Raw genomic sequence first — 16,321 nt, 5'->3', positions numbered from 1 at the left:
GCTAGCAGATAGGTTGTTCTCTTAAGTACTGATTCCAGGTCTTGAATAATCGGGGCCCCGCCTTCTCATGATAGAGAAAGGATTTGATTCATAAAGATTATGAATCATAATTGTTCATTAGAGGATTAGTAGGAACTTAAGGAATAAGATGTATTCATAGGGGTAAAACGGTATTTTTGACCTAGCTATGATTACAAACAATTTGTGAAGAATCGACTTAATGATTATGGTTATTAAATGGACATAATATATCTACAATGAGAGGAGTTCAACTATGGGCTATAGTGGAGTGTCCCATAAGTTTACGAATGGAGGTTAGATCGGACTAATGAGTTTAGCTGATTAATCTTGAATCGTTGGAGCCCATGATCTGTAGGTCCGCGAGGTCCCCCTACTGGTTCGTAAATGGATAAGCTTTAGAGTAGCTTGAGAAATTAATTTGAAACGTTCAAATTAAACCGGAACAGGAAAATATATAATTAAATATGATTTAAATATATGAAGATGATTATTGTGCAAAAATTAATTTATGAAATTAATTTTAGAAAATCATGTTTAAGTTTATTAATCAAAATGGTTTTGAACATTTTGTTATTTTAAAAGAAAAATGAAAATATGTTTTTGCATGCCATACAAAAATGGAAAATGTTGTATTTCCATTATCATCTTCATTATGCTCACATAAACCCCATCACCTTCTCTCCATTAATACTCCAAGCATGAGTTGTAAGCCATGCAATTCACTTCTTTGCATGTTCAACTATAATAAATAAAGACGTTTGGGGTGATTTGAGAAGGCCTAATGCAGAAATTTTGAGAGAAAATCTTTGTGAGAAGAAAGAGTTCTTTCATTTGGGTTGTTGTGTATTCTTCACTGTTCTACATCAATTCAAGCTGTTCTTGAGTCCCACAACTCTGTCTAAAGATCCAAGAGGATAGTGGGGAAGATCTTGAGGTGGTTCACGGTGATCTTTTGTGAAGACTGTTGCTGTACAATCAAGATCTTAGATGGTTTTTCAAAGGTATGATCTTAAAACCCTTTTTTTCAGAAAAGCATGCTTTAGTTTCTGCCCAAATTAGTGAATTTGAATGCTTATAGATCCTTGATACTTCCGTTGTATGTTATTTAACTCTTTTTATTGGTATCAGAGCATCTTTTAAGCATTCAATTCGGTTTAATCTTGGTGTGGTGGGTGTTTTTCATGAAATATATGAAACGGATGCACTGGTATGGTTTTCTGAGTTTTAGAATCTTAATTCTCTTTAATTTCTCAATTAAATTTGTAATTGGCTCTTGTTTGATGAGATTTTATGTGTTAGAAAGAGCCTGTAATTTATTTGAAGTCATTAGAGTTGAAATTAAGATGTAATTCAAGAAACAAGTGAAGGAGGCCGAGCTGCTGTTCCAGTTTTTTCAGCTTCTGCTCAAATTTGTTGCTGAGGTTCAGTTACTAAGTGATTGTTTAGTTCCAAACGTTACACAATGTGAAGAAAGGCTAGACGATCATTTAGCAATGGGCACTGGTCATTGTGATGTTGAACGCTAAGCGATCGTATACCTGCGGGAGCTAAGCGGTGCGTGAATTTGCTATACGATAGCACTACGCGATCGTGTAGCTTTGGCATGGAGACTAAACAATACGTTGAATTTTCTAAACGATGATCGTTTAGCTACGACGTGCGCTAATCGATGCGATGAAGTGCTACGCGATAGCAATGAGCAATCGTTTAGATGCGGAGCTAAGCGATCGTGTAGAAAATGCTAAGTGACGCGATGATGTTCTATATAATGGAGCTAAGCGATCATTTAGCTGCGACGGATACTAAGCGATGATATGAAAGGGTTGGGCGATGGTGTTAAGCGATTATTTAGTTTTATGCGATGGCACTAAGCGATAGCAAGGCGATGGAACTGAGCGATCATTTAGTTCTATACGATAGAGCTAAGCGATCGTTTAGCTTCGATGAAACACTAAGCGATCGTGTACCTCCTTTCAACATAAGGCGATGACACTAGACGATTACCTTCAACGCTACACGATCGACCTTAGCAGCATTTTGAGGTTGGACCGAGAGCAGCCGGTTCGACCAGTTTTCTCAAGGTCCAATCCGGTTCAGCCTCAACGGGTTTTGGTTGGTCTGGTTCAGACTCATCCAGCCCGGTTCAAGATGTTTAGGTTCGATTTGATGTGGTTCGAGCGGTTCAAAGATGGTTTTGAAGTTGTTTGTAATAGTTAGACATCTGTTTGTTTGTTTATGCCAAAACGAAAACTATATTAGTTAGTATTTAATTGTTTATGCATGAGATGTATGTAATAATTAAATAATTCATGTATATGCATACAGTATTGTTGGGGTTCATTCCCCAAAGTCTCGTGTCCTATAGTTTGTAAACAGTTTGTACGAATGCTTGTATTGTATAATATATGATATTTTACTTCACATCTTGTATTTTGCTCAGTTGCATGTTTTACTTGCTTTACCATAAACCAATAAACTTAAAATCCTTGGTTATCTGTATGTAACTCGAGCGTGTATGTAGTGACATACAAGTGGGTCATGTCTTAAGTGATAACCAAAATGGTCTGTAGTATATGGATATAGAAGGAAACCTTATCCTGGTAACGCTACGGATGCGGCCCGCTTTGTGGAATGGTCACAAGTGATGTGACTTGTCATAGATGGTCTGATCCTAATCATTCGTGTTGGGGACATGCGAGCGGGGGCGTCCTATACAAAGAATTTGTATAAGATCTGACCACGAAGTGTTAACATCTTGTTATATAACACCATTCATGACAGAGACTTTACTTCACTAGGATGACCATAGGTAATATGACCTCAATCCTGAGTGAATTGGGAACTCTTGCCATTGAAGGCTGTCCTTTGATTTGTATGGGTGCGAGTGGCCATGTCGCCGATTCAAACTTACCATTTTGAGGATTTGTCTGATTTAGGAGCTGAGAACTCAGTTACACAATATGGAATTCACTCCTTCCCCAAGGCAGGGGTAAGTAGATAGATAGCTCCCTTAAGGGTTGATTCCAGAGCTTGAACGATGTGGCGCCATACACCTTCTCTAGGCCCGAGAGGTGTTCACACATAGTTGGACTATGTTGTATTGTTCATTAGAAGAATCAGTAGTACTTAAGGAGTGAGATATAACTACAGGGACAAAACGATAATTTGGCCCAGCTATACTTACGAGCATCTGTGAAGGGTTGTCGTACTCATGATTGGTTATATTCGATGGACATAGAAATATATCTATAGTACGAAGAGTTCTATATCTGTGGTAAGATGAGTTCCGCTGTTGGTCTTTAGTAGAATGTCTGACAGTTAATGGATGGTGGATCTCATGGCTAAAGAGTTTAATAAGGTATTCACGGACCATTGAAGCTTCGAGCCACAGGTCCATTAGGTCCTCTAGGTAGCTTGGATAAAGTCGAGAATCAGTGTTTGGGTTAATTAGAAATGTTCAAATTGACAAGAGGAAGTTAGATTATATATGATATAATTGGACTGGTTAATTATATATGATATAATTGGCTAAATGTATGAGATACATTATTTTAGAGGAAATTAGATTTAAATATGATTTATATCAAGTAGATGAGAAATTACTATAGTAGATATGTGATATCAAACTATAGGATAAAAATATAATATAATTATATTTATTAATAATTTAATTAGTTAATTATATGATAATTAACCTAAAAACTCTCTCGGATGTGCGTTAGTGAGAAAACCGCGTCGGTTATTGTAACTGAAGAATAAAAATGAAATTTTGTTTCATTTTGTAAAGTTCAGAAAAATATCGAAAGGTTTTGCATTGGTGTGGAAATGTAAATGATCGCATAAGTCAAGAACCTATACAATAGTCGCTCAGCGCCTAAACGATCGCATACCCGTGCCTAAACGATCACATGCTAATTCCTAAACGATCAGATAGTTTTCCTAAACGATCGTATAGTGTGCTCTTTTCCTAATCGATCGTTTAGTAAAACCTACACGATCGTGTAGTTTCTTCTAAATGATAAGCATCTAGCTATGCGATAGCTTCCTATTCTCTCCCACTTGCTTATCGTCTACATGATCAGTTCTTCCTCCTACCTCTACCAAACTCACCAAAGACCACACTTTGGATTCTCACGCTGAATATCAATGGCTCCTTTCTGGTGGTGTCGTCTTTGCTACGTTCGTTTGTTTGCGGTTGTTCGTGCTGCTATAGCCGACGCATCTATTGGGCGTTTGTTGATCGGTTAGAGGTCTTTCGCTGCGTTGAGTTCCAAAACTTGAAGAACATCTTTAATTGGTATGAGAACTTTTTCCTTTACATTTAAGTGTTTAAAGCATGTCATTAATTACTATATTTTTGCATAACTGTATGTTCGAATGTATATGGTGTATTTCGGTCACGGTGAAATTGGAGAGATCCGATGGCGCTCATAGAACTCTTCGTTAAGATATCCTTCAAGTATGCCATGTAGATTTAAAAACCCACTGTAGGAAGCATGTTACATGCATTGAAAGTATGTTATAATTGTTATAATATGTTATATGCATGTTAGGGTTGTGTTTAATATAATGATCATATTAGATACCTTTGTTGAATATTGTGGATGTTAAGCATGTCTAAATTTTGTAAGTTGTTATGAAATTGGTTAGACGTTTAAAATCCATAACAAAGAACAGTTGTATACTCACTTAGGTTAATAACTAATTTTAAACGTTAAAATAGATTGTTACCTTATAAAATACGGTTACAAACTCATATCGGTTCATAAACCTGTCTAAGGCTAGGGGTACTTAAGTTGACGGTTTACGAAACACCTCCTACCTGGGGATTATGACCGAACTATTGAGAGTTGTTAACTGATTTTATGAGCTTGCGTGAGCGATGTGAGGTAATAAAATGGTTTATCACCTAAACATTGTAGGTTAAATCCAATTATAAGAGTTATATTTGGATAAATCACTTAGATTTAGGTTGTATGAAAATAGTCGTCACGCCTAAGTAAATTACCCAAATTTTTGTAATACCTCAGTGGGAGATTAACAATATATTTGATATATAGTTATTAGCTCTCTCGTCCTTAAGAGTTCACACCGTGAGATCCATGCTCGGCTTCGTGTCGATTTTACCTCGACTGCTCCATACAGAAAGTGTTTGCATGGGTCAATAACAAGGTGAATGAGGGAGGTGGTTCATAGTAAGTGGGTGTCAACATTGTCCTATGGTTTCCTCTATTAGTTTGAACGTGAGATTCCGATGTTACGCCTGCTGTCGTTTTTATGCGGCGCTAGCTAGTCGTTAATCGCAGCGATCCCTACGGAGGGTTGTAACATAGGATTCGGAACAACCCAAGCTTCAGTAAAATGAATAGGGCCTTATAGTTCCGTCTTGGATATTGTCTTCTATCTCGGAGGCATATTCATGCCATCCTATGAGATCTGAAAATGGCGGGTCACACTTACGAGAATTACTAATTTTTAGTAAAGATCTTGACCAAAAACGATAACCAAAAGAACTATTGGAATATGAGTTATTCTAGATAATAGTATTTGGTCAAGAACTATCTTGCTTCTATAAAAGTATTCTTGACTGCCCCACGGTAGCATCTATTCTAAATCACTTAAGTATCGTTGCAAATGAAGATTTATTGGGTACTTTATTAGTTTTGCTAAAAATGGATTTAGATGCATATTTAATAGAGTTTGTTTAAAATGTTTCAGTTATGTCGAACTCAATCATACAATTGCTTGCTTCTGACAAATTTAATGGAGAGGGTTATTCAAATTGGAAGTCAAATATCAATACAATATTAGTAGTAAACGATTTGAGGTTTGTGTTGGCGGAGGAGTGTCCTCCATGTCCCAATTCAATGACTACCCGAAATGTTCGGGATGTCTATGATAGATGGGTGAGGGCGAACGAGAAAGCCTGGGCCTATATCTTGGCGAGTATATCTGATGTACTCAACAAGAAACATGAGGTCATGCCCACAGCTCGTGAGATTATGGCATCATTATAGGATATGTTCGGGCAACCGTCATCATCTGTTAGACATGAAGCCATCAAATATGTGTATGTGACACGCATGAAAGATGGGACCAACGTAAGAGAACACGTTCTCGACATGATGGTCCATTTTAACATTGCGGAGGCTCATGGGGATGATACTAGAATCTCTTCCTGAGCGCTATTTGCTATTCAGGACAAATGTTGTCATGAACAAAATCACTTATAACTTAACAACGTTGTTGAATGAATTGAAAACTTATCAATCTATGATGAAACTGAAGGAAAAAGAAATAAACGTTATTTCGAAATAAAGGTTTATCCTCTAGAACTAGGTCTATTCCTTCAAACTCTGGTTCTAAGAAGATCCAGAAAAAGAAATGAGAGAAGGCTCCCGCTGCTGGCAAAGGCAATGGCAAATGCTTCCACTATAATGTGGATGATCATTGGAAATGCAATTGTCTCAAGTACTTTGCTGAGAAGAAAAAAGAGAATGAAGGTAAATATGATTTCCTAGTCTTGGAAACTTGTTTAGTGGCAAATGACCATGATGTCTGGATACTTGATTCAGGAGCCACTAATCATGTTTATTCTTCTTTACAGGGAAGTAGTTCCTTTCAATAGCTAGAAGAGGGTGAAATGACGCTCAAGGTTGGAACGGGAGATGCCATTTTAACTCGTGTAGTGGGAGTTGCTAAGTTGCTTTTAGAAAGAGATTTTTGTTTTTAGAAAACTTATACATTGTTCCCAAGATGAAGAGGAACCTTGTTTCTATTTCTTGTTTAATTGAACAATCATACTCAATTTCTTTTAATCTAAATAAAGTGTTCATTATGAAAAATAGTGTGATTATTTGTCCAGCTATACTAGAAGACAACTTATATGTGTTAGGACCAACTGAATCAAAAGCACTTTTAAATCATGCGATGTTTAAAACTACTAATACTCAAACTAAAAGACGAAGAATTTCTCCAAGTAACAATGATATGTACCTTTGGCATTTGAGATTAGGTCACATAAATCTTAATAGGATCGAAAAATTGGTAAATAATGGATTTCTAAGCAAGTTAGAAGATGATTCATTACCTCCATGTGAATTTTATCTCGAAGAAAAAATGACTAAAAGACCTTTTAGTGGAAAAAAGCCAAAAAGCCCTTAGAGCTCATACATTTTGATCTATGTGGTCCGATGAATGTAAAGGCTAGAGGAGGGTACGAATACTTCATCTTTTTTATAGATGATTATTCAAGGTGTTGTTACTTATACCTAATGGAACATAAGATTGAAACTTTTGAAAAGTTCAAAGAGTATAAGGCTGAAGTTGAAAACCTATTAGGTAAAACAATTAAAACACTTCGATCTGATTGGGGTGGAGAGTACATGGATTTAGAATTCCAGGACTATTTGATGGAACATGGAATTCAATCCTAACTTTCAACACCTGGTACATCTCAGCAAAACGGTGTATCAGGAAGAAGAAATAAAATCTTATTAGATATGGTTCGTTCTATGATGAGCTATGCTCAATTGCCTTACTCGTTTTGAGGGTATGCAATAGAGACTGTAACTCACATCTTGAACAATGTTCCTTCGAAGAGTGTTTCTGAAACACCTTTTGAGTTATGGAGAGGGTATAAATTGAGCTCACGCGTTACTTCAGAATCTGGGATTGTCATGCACATGTGTTAGTGACAAATCCTAAGAAGTTGGAACCTCGTTCAAGATTGTGTCAATTTATTGGTTACCCTAAGGAAACGAGAGGTGGTCTATTTTATAACCCTCAAGAAAATAAAGTGTTTATATCGATAAATATTATATTTTTAGAGGAATACCACATGAGAGATCATAAACCACGTAGCAAAGTAGTATTAAATGAAGCTACTGAAGAATCAGTAAGGGTTGTTGATGAAATTTGTCCTTCATCAAGAGTTAATGAATGAGCCAACACTTCAGGTCAGTCTCGTCCTTCTCAATCATTGAGAGAGCCTCGACATAGTGGGAGGATTATGATATAACCTGACCATTACTTGGGTTGAACAGAAACTCAGGTTGTCATACCAGATGATGGTATTGAGGATCCATTATCCTATATATAGGCAATAAATGACGTAGACAAATACCAATGAGTCAAAGCTATAGACCTTGAAATAGAGTTTATGTACTCTAATTCAGTATAGAAGCTTGTAGATTTACCTGAAGAGGTCAAACCCATAGAGTATAAATGGATCTACAAAAGAAAGAGGGATGTAGATGGAAAGGTACAGACCTTCAAAGCTAGATTTGTAGCAAAGAGTTATACCTAAATGGAAGGGGGTTGACTATGAGGAAACTTTTTCCCCTGATGTTATGCTTAAGTCTATAAGAATTCTCTTATCCATAGCCACATATTATGACTATGAGATATGACAAATGAATGTCAAGACTACTTTTCTGAATGGCAATCTTGACGAGAATATCTTTATGTCTCAACCTAAAGGGTTCTTAGCCTAAGACCATGAGCAAAAAGTTTGTAAGTTAAATCAATCTATTTATGGGTTGAAACAGGATTCCAGATATTGGAACAAATTTGATACAATGATCAAATCTTTTGATTTTGATCAATCTATTTATGGGTTGAAACAGGCTTCCAGGGTATAAATCATTGATGATCTACAAGAAAATCATCATGATAAAATAGCTTTTCTAACACTTTATAGGGACGATATCCAACTTATTGGGAATGATGTAAAGTGTCTTACTGACATTAAAGAATGTCTGACAGCCCAATTCCAAATGAAAAGATTTGGGAGAGGCGCAATATGTACTTGGGATCCAAATCATCAAGAACTACAAAAACAGAATGCTAGCTCTGTCTTAAGTAACTTATACTAACAAAATGTTGACTCGATAGTCGATGCAGAACTCTAAGAAAGGTTTGTTACCTTTCAGGCACGGGGTTCACTTGTCCAAGGAATATTATTGTAAGACACCTCAAGAAGTTGAGGATATGAAACGTATTCCTTATGCCTCGGCTGTGGACAACTTAATGTATGTTATGCTCTGTATTAGGCCAAACATTTGACATTTTTTATGCAGTGAAAATTTACAGTAGGTGTCAGTCCAATGCAAGGTTAGACATTGGATAACGGTTAAGAACATCCTTAAGTATCTTAAGAGAACGAGAGACTACAAGTTGGTGTATAGGGCTAAGGATTTGATCCTTATAGGATACACCGACTCTGATTTCCAAATTAACAAGGATTTTGGAAATCCACGTCAGGATCAGTGTTTGCCCTAAAGGGGGAGTTGTAGTATGGCTTAGTAAGCAAGGATGCATTGCAAATTCTACTATGGAAGCTGAGTATGTAACTACTTGTGAAGCAGCAAAGGAAGCAGTTTGGTTAAGGAAGTTCCTGAGTGATTTGGAAGTAGTTCCAAATATAGATTTGCCCATCACCTTATACTGTGACAATAGTGGGGCAGTAGCTATTGCCGATCAATTTACGAAGGCTCTCGCGGTTAAAGTATATGAGAGTCATCTAGAGAATCTAGGTCTACGAGACATGTATATTGTATAGTCTAGGGCAAATGAGAGATGTGTAATGGGTATGGATGCGTTAGTTTATTGTATTTATTTACAATAATCCCGCATTTGGATTGTGTACAACCCACTTACTAGAGTTTTAGTTCAAGTGGGAGTTTGTTGGGTTTTATGCCATAAAACTCGTAGATAGTAATGTTATTAATTGACCGTCATCAATAAAGTGTTATAGATGTTAAATCAATAAATGTTATTGTTTGTATTGTTGTCCATTTTGTCTTAATAACCCTAAGTCTAATAACCTAACATCTAAGACTGTCTTTATGAGTCTTGAACTGTATGTGGAGACATACAAGGATCAATGTTCAAGATACAACCTAAAGGTATAGGGATAAGGTTGGGTACCTTATCCTGGTAATAGTATGGATATGACCCACTTTGTTTTTGATACAAACGTAATGATCTAACGTGTTCGTGTAGGTGACACGTGAGTGGGGGTATCCTATGTAATGAGTTTGTATAAGACTGGACTGCGAAATTGTAACCACTACCGTTGACTAGTTAGGTTTCTATTTCAATAGGATGCCCTAGGCGACTTAGTCTTAATTTGAGTATATTATGAACTCTTGTTTATGAAGGATTGTCCTTGATTTGCATGAGTGAGGGTGGTCAGTTCGCTAACCCAATATGCCTACCATTTTGGGGACAAGATCGAGTGAGGAGCTGGAAACATAATAATACAAGATGGAATTTTCTCCTTCCCTCTTTGAGGGTAAGTAAATGAGTGTTCCCTTAAGTGGTATCTCTTGGACTTGAACAAAGGGTCCTACCTTCTCATTGGTCGAAGAGGGGTTTCTGTTTATTGGTTGGATCATCAACAGGTTGTTCATTAGAGGAGCACTGGTACTTAAGGAACTAAAGGTAACCCAAGGGTAAAAACGGTAAATTGACCTAGTTGGAGTTACGAACACTCGTGAAGGACTAAATTGCTGGTATTGATCTATATTTGTAGACACAAAAATATATTTATAATGAGAAGAGCGGAACTATGGGTCTTTAGTGGAGTGTACCCACAGTTAACGAATATTGATTAACTTGGTTAATGAGTTTATCCAATTAATCTCATATTGTTGGAGCTTCTGATCTACATGTCCACTAGGTCCCCTTGTTAGCTCGCTAGAAGATACTTAAGAGGGATAATTTGAATTGTTCAAATTAATTTGAGGAAACTATATATTAATGTGATTAATATATAATTAATTATGGATATGATCTATAATCAAATTGGAAAGTAGTATTTGAATAAGATTCAAATTAATTAATTCAAGTGAATTAGATTCACAAAGAATTAATGAATAGAGAGGTTTTGCATACATGGAATGTATATGATAATTAAATGTATACATTAAATTGGGTTTAATGTATAAGTAGTTATTTGATCAAAATTAAATAAGTGTTATTTAATTGAGCTATTAATTGAATAAGTGTTATTTAATTAAATGGGTTAATTAATTAAATAATTTTTTTAATTAATTATAGAAAAAGAAAATATATTAGAAAAGATCTTTGGTTCTTCCCTATATAAAGACCTCCCCATGACCCTTTGGGAATGCACTAAATATACAATTCTCATTGCAGAGAAACTCTAACAATACACAACTCCCTAGTGTTATTGTACAAAATTTTCTCTAAGCCTCTCTACTCTCCAAAAACTTATTCTCCCTTCCCTCTCCCTATAGTTGGATACCACCTATCCCTCTGTTGGAATCTCAGAGAATAACGAGGTAACTCTTGTGGTAGTGTTCGAAATCGCTTAAGGAGTTGTTTGTAATTGAAATCATTTAGAGATTCGATGGAATCTTGGAGAGGATTGTTCATGGCACTTGGGGAATCTAAAAAAGTAAGAATTGTTCTAATCCTTTCCCCAATAGCATGTTAGTTTACGTGTTTATCTATTCCATCTAATACAAACATTTTGTTTATTGAAGATATTGAATTGCGGGATGTAAGGCGATCTCACACGAGAAACGCTTTCGCTATGGGATTTGATCCCTTCAAGGTTGTCTTCCATGCATTAGCAAAAGATTTAGGCAGAAAAAGGAACCGACCTTTTTCAATGGCTCTTGGATGTCTCGAAAACCCAACTATAGTTGAGGAATGGAGCTTTGATCAACAAAGATTTAGGCAGAGGTTCTCCTTCTCGTTTTTTCTATTCAACAGTCAAGCGCCAATGAACTCCTTAGACAACCGAGGTTCTTAGAGGAATCTTGGGGGGCCCTAGATCCTATTATTATTGATATTTCCAAAAACTTTTTTTGGCTTCTATGTTACAAAAGTTTATACTTTCAACCTTAATTTATCATTTAATACTCACATAGTCTTCGATGTTGATGTCTATTAATTAATTTTTTTGAAAAAATTATAAAGTAAAATTTTAAATTTATTTTCAACAATGAAGAAAAATAGTAAATTTTAATTAATTATAATTCTTTTAAATTAATAATAGGCATATAATAAATATGGAAAGTGAATATTTAGCCCAAAAAATTAAGGTTAAAAATGTAAATCTTGAAACTTAGGGATCAAATTGAAACAAAACTAAAATTTAAATGTAAAATTGTAACATTTTGGAATTTTGGGATTAAATTGAAATGAACTTAAAACTTAATAACATAACATTTTGAAATTTAGAGATTAATTGAAAACTAGACTCAAAATTTATGGGTGAAAAAGTCATTTTCCCAAAATTAAAAAAAATAAAATAAAATAAAAAAGAACGTCTGGAGATGAAATTGAACTCAAGTAACATATAAGATCTGGTTTTTAAAACAAGATAATTAAAACGCATTCAAAACTGAAAATAAAATGCTGAAAATTTGTGAAAGCTTTTATTTATTTGTTTGTTCATTTTGACAATGTGAAAGCTTATTTTTAAAATCGAAATTAAAAAATGTAAAAAAAATTAAAATGCCAAACAACTCACACTTAGCCATGCAAATACTAAAAATAAAGAAATCTATGATTAAAAAATAGAGAGATTATAGAATGGAATATATAGAACAACTCAAAATATAGAGATATAAATTGATTTTCTTTTCCTTTAAAAAAAAACTATAAATAAAGGTTCCATTGCTAATTATTTTATTTTTTGTTTTTGTTTTTAAAAATTAAGCCTATGGACAATTATAGAACAACTCAAAATATAGAGATATAAATTGATTTTCTTTTCCTTTTAAAAAAAACTAAAAATAAAGGCTCTATTTGCTAATTATTTCATTTTTTGTTTTTGTTTTTGAAAATTAAACCTATGGACACCCCTTTCAACTTTAAATTTCTTAATTTGTTATCTACTTTTCAATGACGATTTAGAAAACCAAGTCAATTTTTTGGAACTAAAAAAAGTTGTTTTTGTTTTTTAAATTTGACTAAAAATTCAACGATTGTATTAGAAAGATGTAAATCATTATAAAAAATGTGAATGAAACAGACTTGGTTTTCATTAGGCCAAAGAATTCAACCACCTTACAACTTAATTTGTCATCAATTTGACTAATAGTAAAAGAAAAAAAAAGGTCCAATCACTAAAATATAGAATATGAACTTTAAAGAGATCTTTCTTCAAGAGAAATAATAATATTAATATTAATATTAAAATGGGCATAAATTATAAATAAAAAAACAAAATTTTATACAACCATCTCTATATTATGAAATTGAAATTGATTACAATCACACTTATAAACTTTCAAGATCAGATATATCCTTGATTTCTTCTCCTATTAAAAAGTTGATTTAAAGGGAAAAAAAAGTTACAACAATCATAAAGAAATGATATAATTGATCATCTATGATGATTTGTGTGATTTTTCACAAAAACAAAATACAATATTGTAATTAAAAATTTAAAAGAAAGAAAGAAACAAGCTAGCAAGTACATACCATAATTCTCATTCAGATACTTAGTCACTAAGCAAATGTTAGAAAAAAGTGAAAACAATCATGAAAAACGCACTATCCCTTTGTCGTTTTACTGCTTTACTTTTATAAAATACAAAATACAAAAATATAAAATATAAAAACTACAAAAATAAAATAAAAAATAAAAGAATCCCCAAAAAAAACACCAGCTAAAATGAAATAATACATGAGCTGTTAGGCATTTTTTCCACTAAGCAATGGGAAAAGGGAGCTTAAAAGGAAGAGATATTAAGCATCTTTTTAGCAAAGCTCTTTCTTTCCCCTTTTTTTGCCTTCCCATCTTTTATGTCATGGAAACCCATTAAAACTTTTAATGTCACTTTTTAACACATAGTCATTGATATTGTTTGGTCATTTCAACTTTATTTGCACATTGGCTTGTAGAATTGAAACTACCAATTGGACCATGAAGAAAGGGTTAAAAAAAAAACACCCTAGTGAAAATAACAATATACCTAATTTTCATAATGGGATTGAGAAATTATTTGCAAAATGAAAGATGAGGGAGGATGGACTATTATCTTTTCTAGTCATTAATGAGTGAAAATAAATGTAATAGATTTATTTTATTTAATTATTCTTGTCCATAATTTTTATTATTATCTTTCTCTAACTTTTTTGAAGAAATTTTATTAAAAAAAATTGAGAAAATGCTTGGAATACATTTTCAAGTGTTTAATTTAAAAAGTAAGTTATTTTAGAAAAAAATATATAAGTGTTTGGCAATGGCTCAAAATAGCTTTTCAAGTGTATTTTTAACCATTTTTATAAAAAATGTTTAAATAAAAATGAGTTTTTTCAAAAACATATTTTTTTTCAAACCAGTCCAAACAGGCCCTCGTTTAGACTAAAATTTAAAATAGTAGCAACATACATTATATTGAAGGTAGCATAGAGTGGAAGCTTCCACGCTATATACTATGTGAGCAGTATTATCAAAACTCACAATGTGCTTATTATCATCCATAAAAATTAAAATGGTTTGATTTTGGGTCATCTTTCTTATTCTAAGTTTGTTCCAAAATTTACTTTGTTTTTATGTTGTACGATTAATTCTCATGGTGTTTTTAATAACACATTTCAAAATTATGTGGCCGAGCTATCTTAGTTATGAGACTATTCAAATGTCATAATTTCAAATTCCTGTAATGGATCTATGCTATGTAATTAATGAAAAATATCATGGACTAACATTTTAAACCTTATAATAAATGACTTCATCAAAATGCATAAGAATGAGTTTATATATATGTGTATGTGGATCTTATTGAAAATCTTTTATTTAGAAGAGAGTCGATATATATTATAGGATAACTATGAATTGTATAGTATTTTTATTTAATTTAATTTATCCAATATTAAACCAAATCACATCTTTAAAATATAATTATTTATTTCATTTGACATGTTTTTTTTAATATATTAGAAGAAGGTAAAACTTGACTTGGCCTATCATTTTTTTTTTCTTTTAAACAAATGATAATGTATAAATGTGAAGTTGAAGATTGAATTTTCAATCCAAACGAAGATGATAGATGTTTTTATTGATTAAGCCTATGATCGAGTCGTGAGAAATAACTATTTTTTTATTTTTGTAATGTTCATAGTTTAGATGGAGAAATTAAGAGTGGTGAGTATAGTATTATCATGCAAGTATAATATATTTTGAACAAAACCAAATATTTGTACTTTACATTATCTTTTTGGTAGAATCAAATAGTTACGCCAATATCATACAGCTAGTTAATGAATTATTATTGGTAAAAATATAAAGTTTTTTCAAACATATTTAAATTTAAAGTTAAAAATATATATTTGTATCACATTATCACGCTTCAAAGCACTGTACACATGATTAAAAGTCGCATATAAATTTTTTTATTCATATAATTGTTGTTTTATTATTTATCTGTATTTGGAATGTTTTTAAATTTAGTTTATGCACTTTTAATGAATATAATAATAGAATAACAATGCTTTTTATTGAATCAAATTTATATTTAATTTTTTTCAAAAGATGTTTGTCTCAATTGTCAATAATTTGATTTGATATTTCTGATTATCTCAATCATGCATTTCATGTAAATTAAAAGCTTAAGTTGGTCATTAGCCAATTGCTTTCTTTCTTCAAATTCAAAGAAATAAAGTCTAAAGATAAAAGGTACTCTTTTTCTTTCTTACTTTTATTTTAAACATTGGGAAAGTTACTTTGAAATTTGAATCCTAACGAATTGGTTTTCATTTTAAATTAAATTGCTCCAAAATATGTCCACTATCCATTCCCGTCAACCAACCAACTTAATATTCTACTTTATTAGATAAAGATATCATTTTTGTCTCTATACTTAATTCCTATTATATTTTCGTGTTCGTAATTTCAATTTTTTTATTATAATCATTTTACTTTGATAAAGATAATAATTAAGTGCATACTATATTGAATTATTACCTAATAGAAAAAATGGTAATTCGATATTTCAAAATATATATATATATATATATTTGTCATGTGAAAAATTTTAGATGATGTATCACAAGTACAATTTATTGGATTTTGACAAAATATTAGAAGTGCAGTTTGTGCCATATTGGTTAAATTGAAGAATAGAGATGTGTTCCAAGGAGTCTATATCTTTAGTTTCAAGTTATCTCAATTAGAAACACTTTAAACTTGACTGTGCTAACTTTAGCTAAATTTTCTTTATGTATTCTCTAATTTGATAGTGGGAAAAGAGTGTGAGTACTCAAAAGTTTCAAGAGAGTGCTTGAGATCGAGAGAGATAATTGTTCTATGTGA

The sequence above is a fragment of the Benincasa hispida genome, chromosome 11, assembly GCF_027475165.1.
Source record: "Benincasa hispida cultivar pf3 chromosome 11, pf3_genome.v1.1, whole genome shotgun sequence".
Lineage (NCBI taxonomy): Eukaryota > Viridiplantae > Streptophyta > Magnoliopsida > Cucurbitales > Cucurbitaceae > Benincasa > Benincasa hispida.
Note: the sequence above shows the minus strand (reverse complement) of the source record.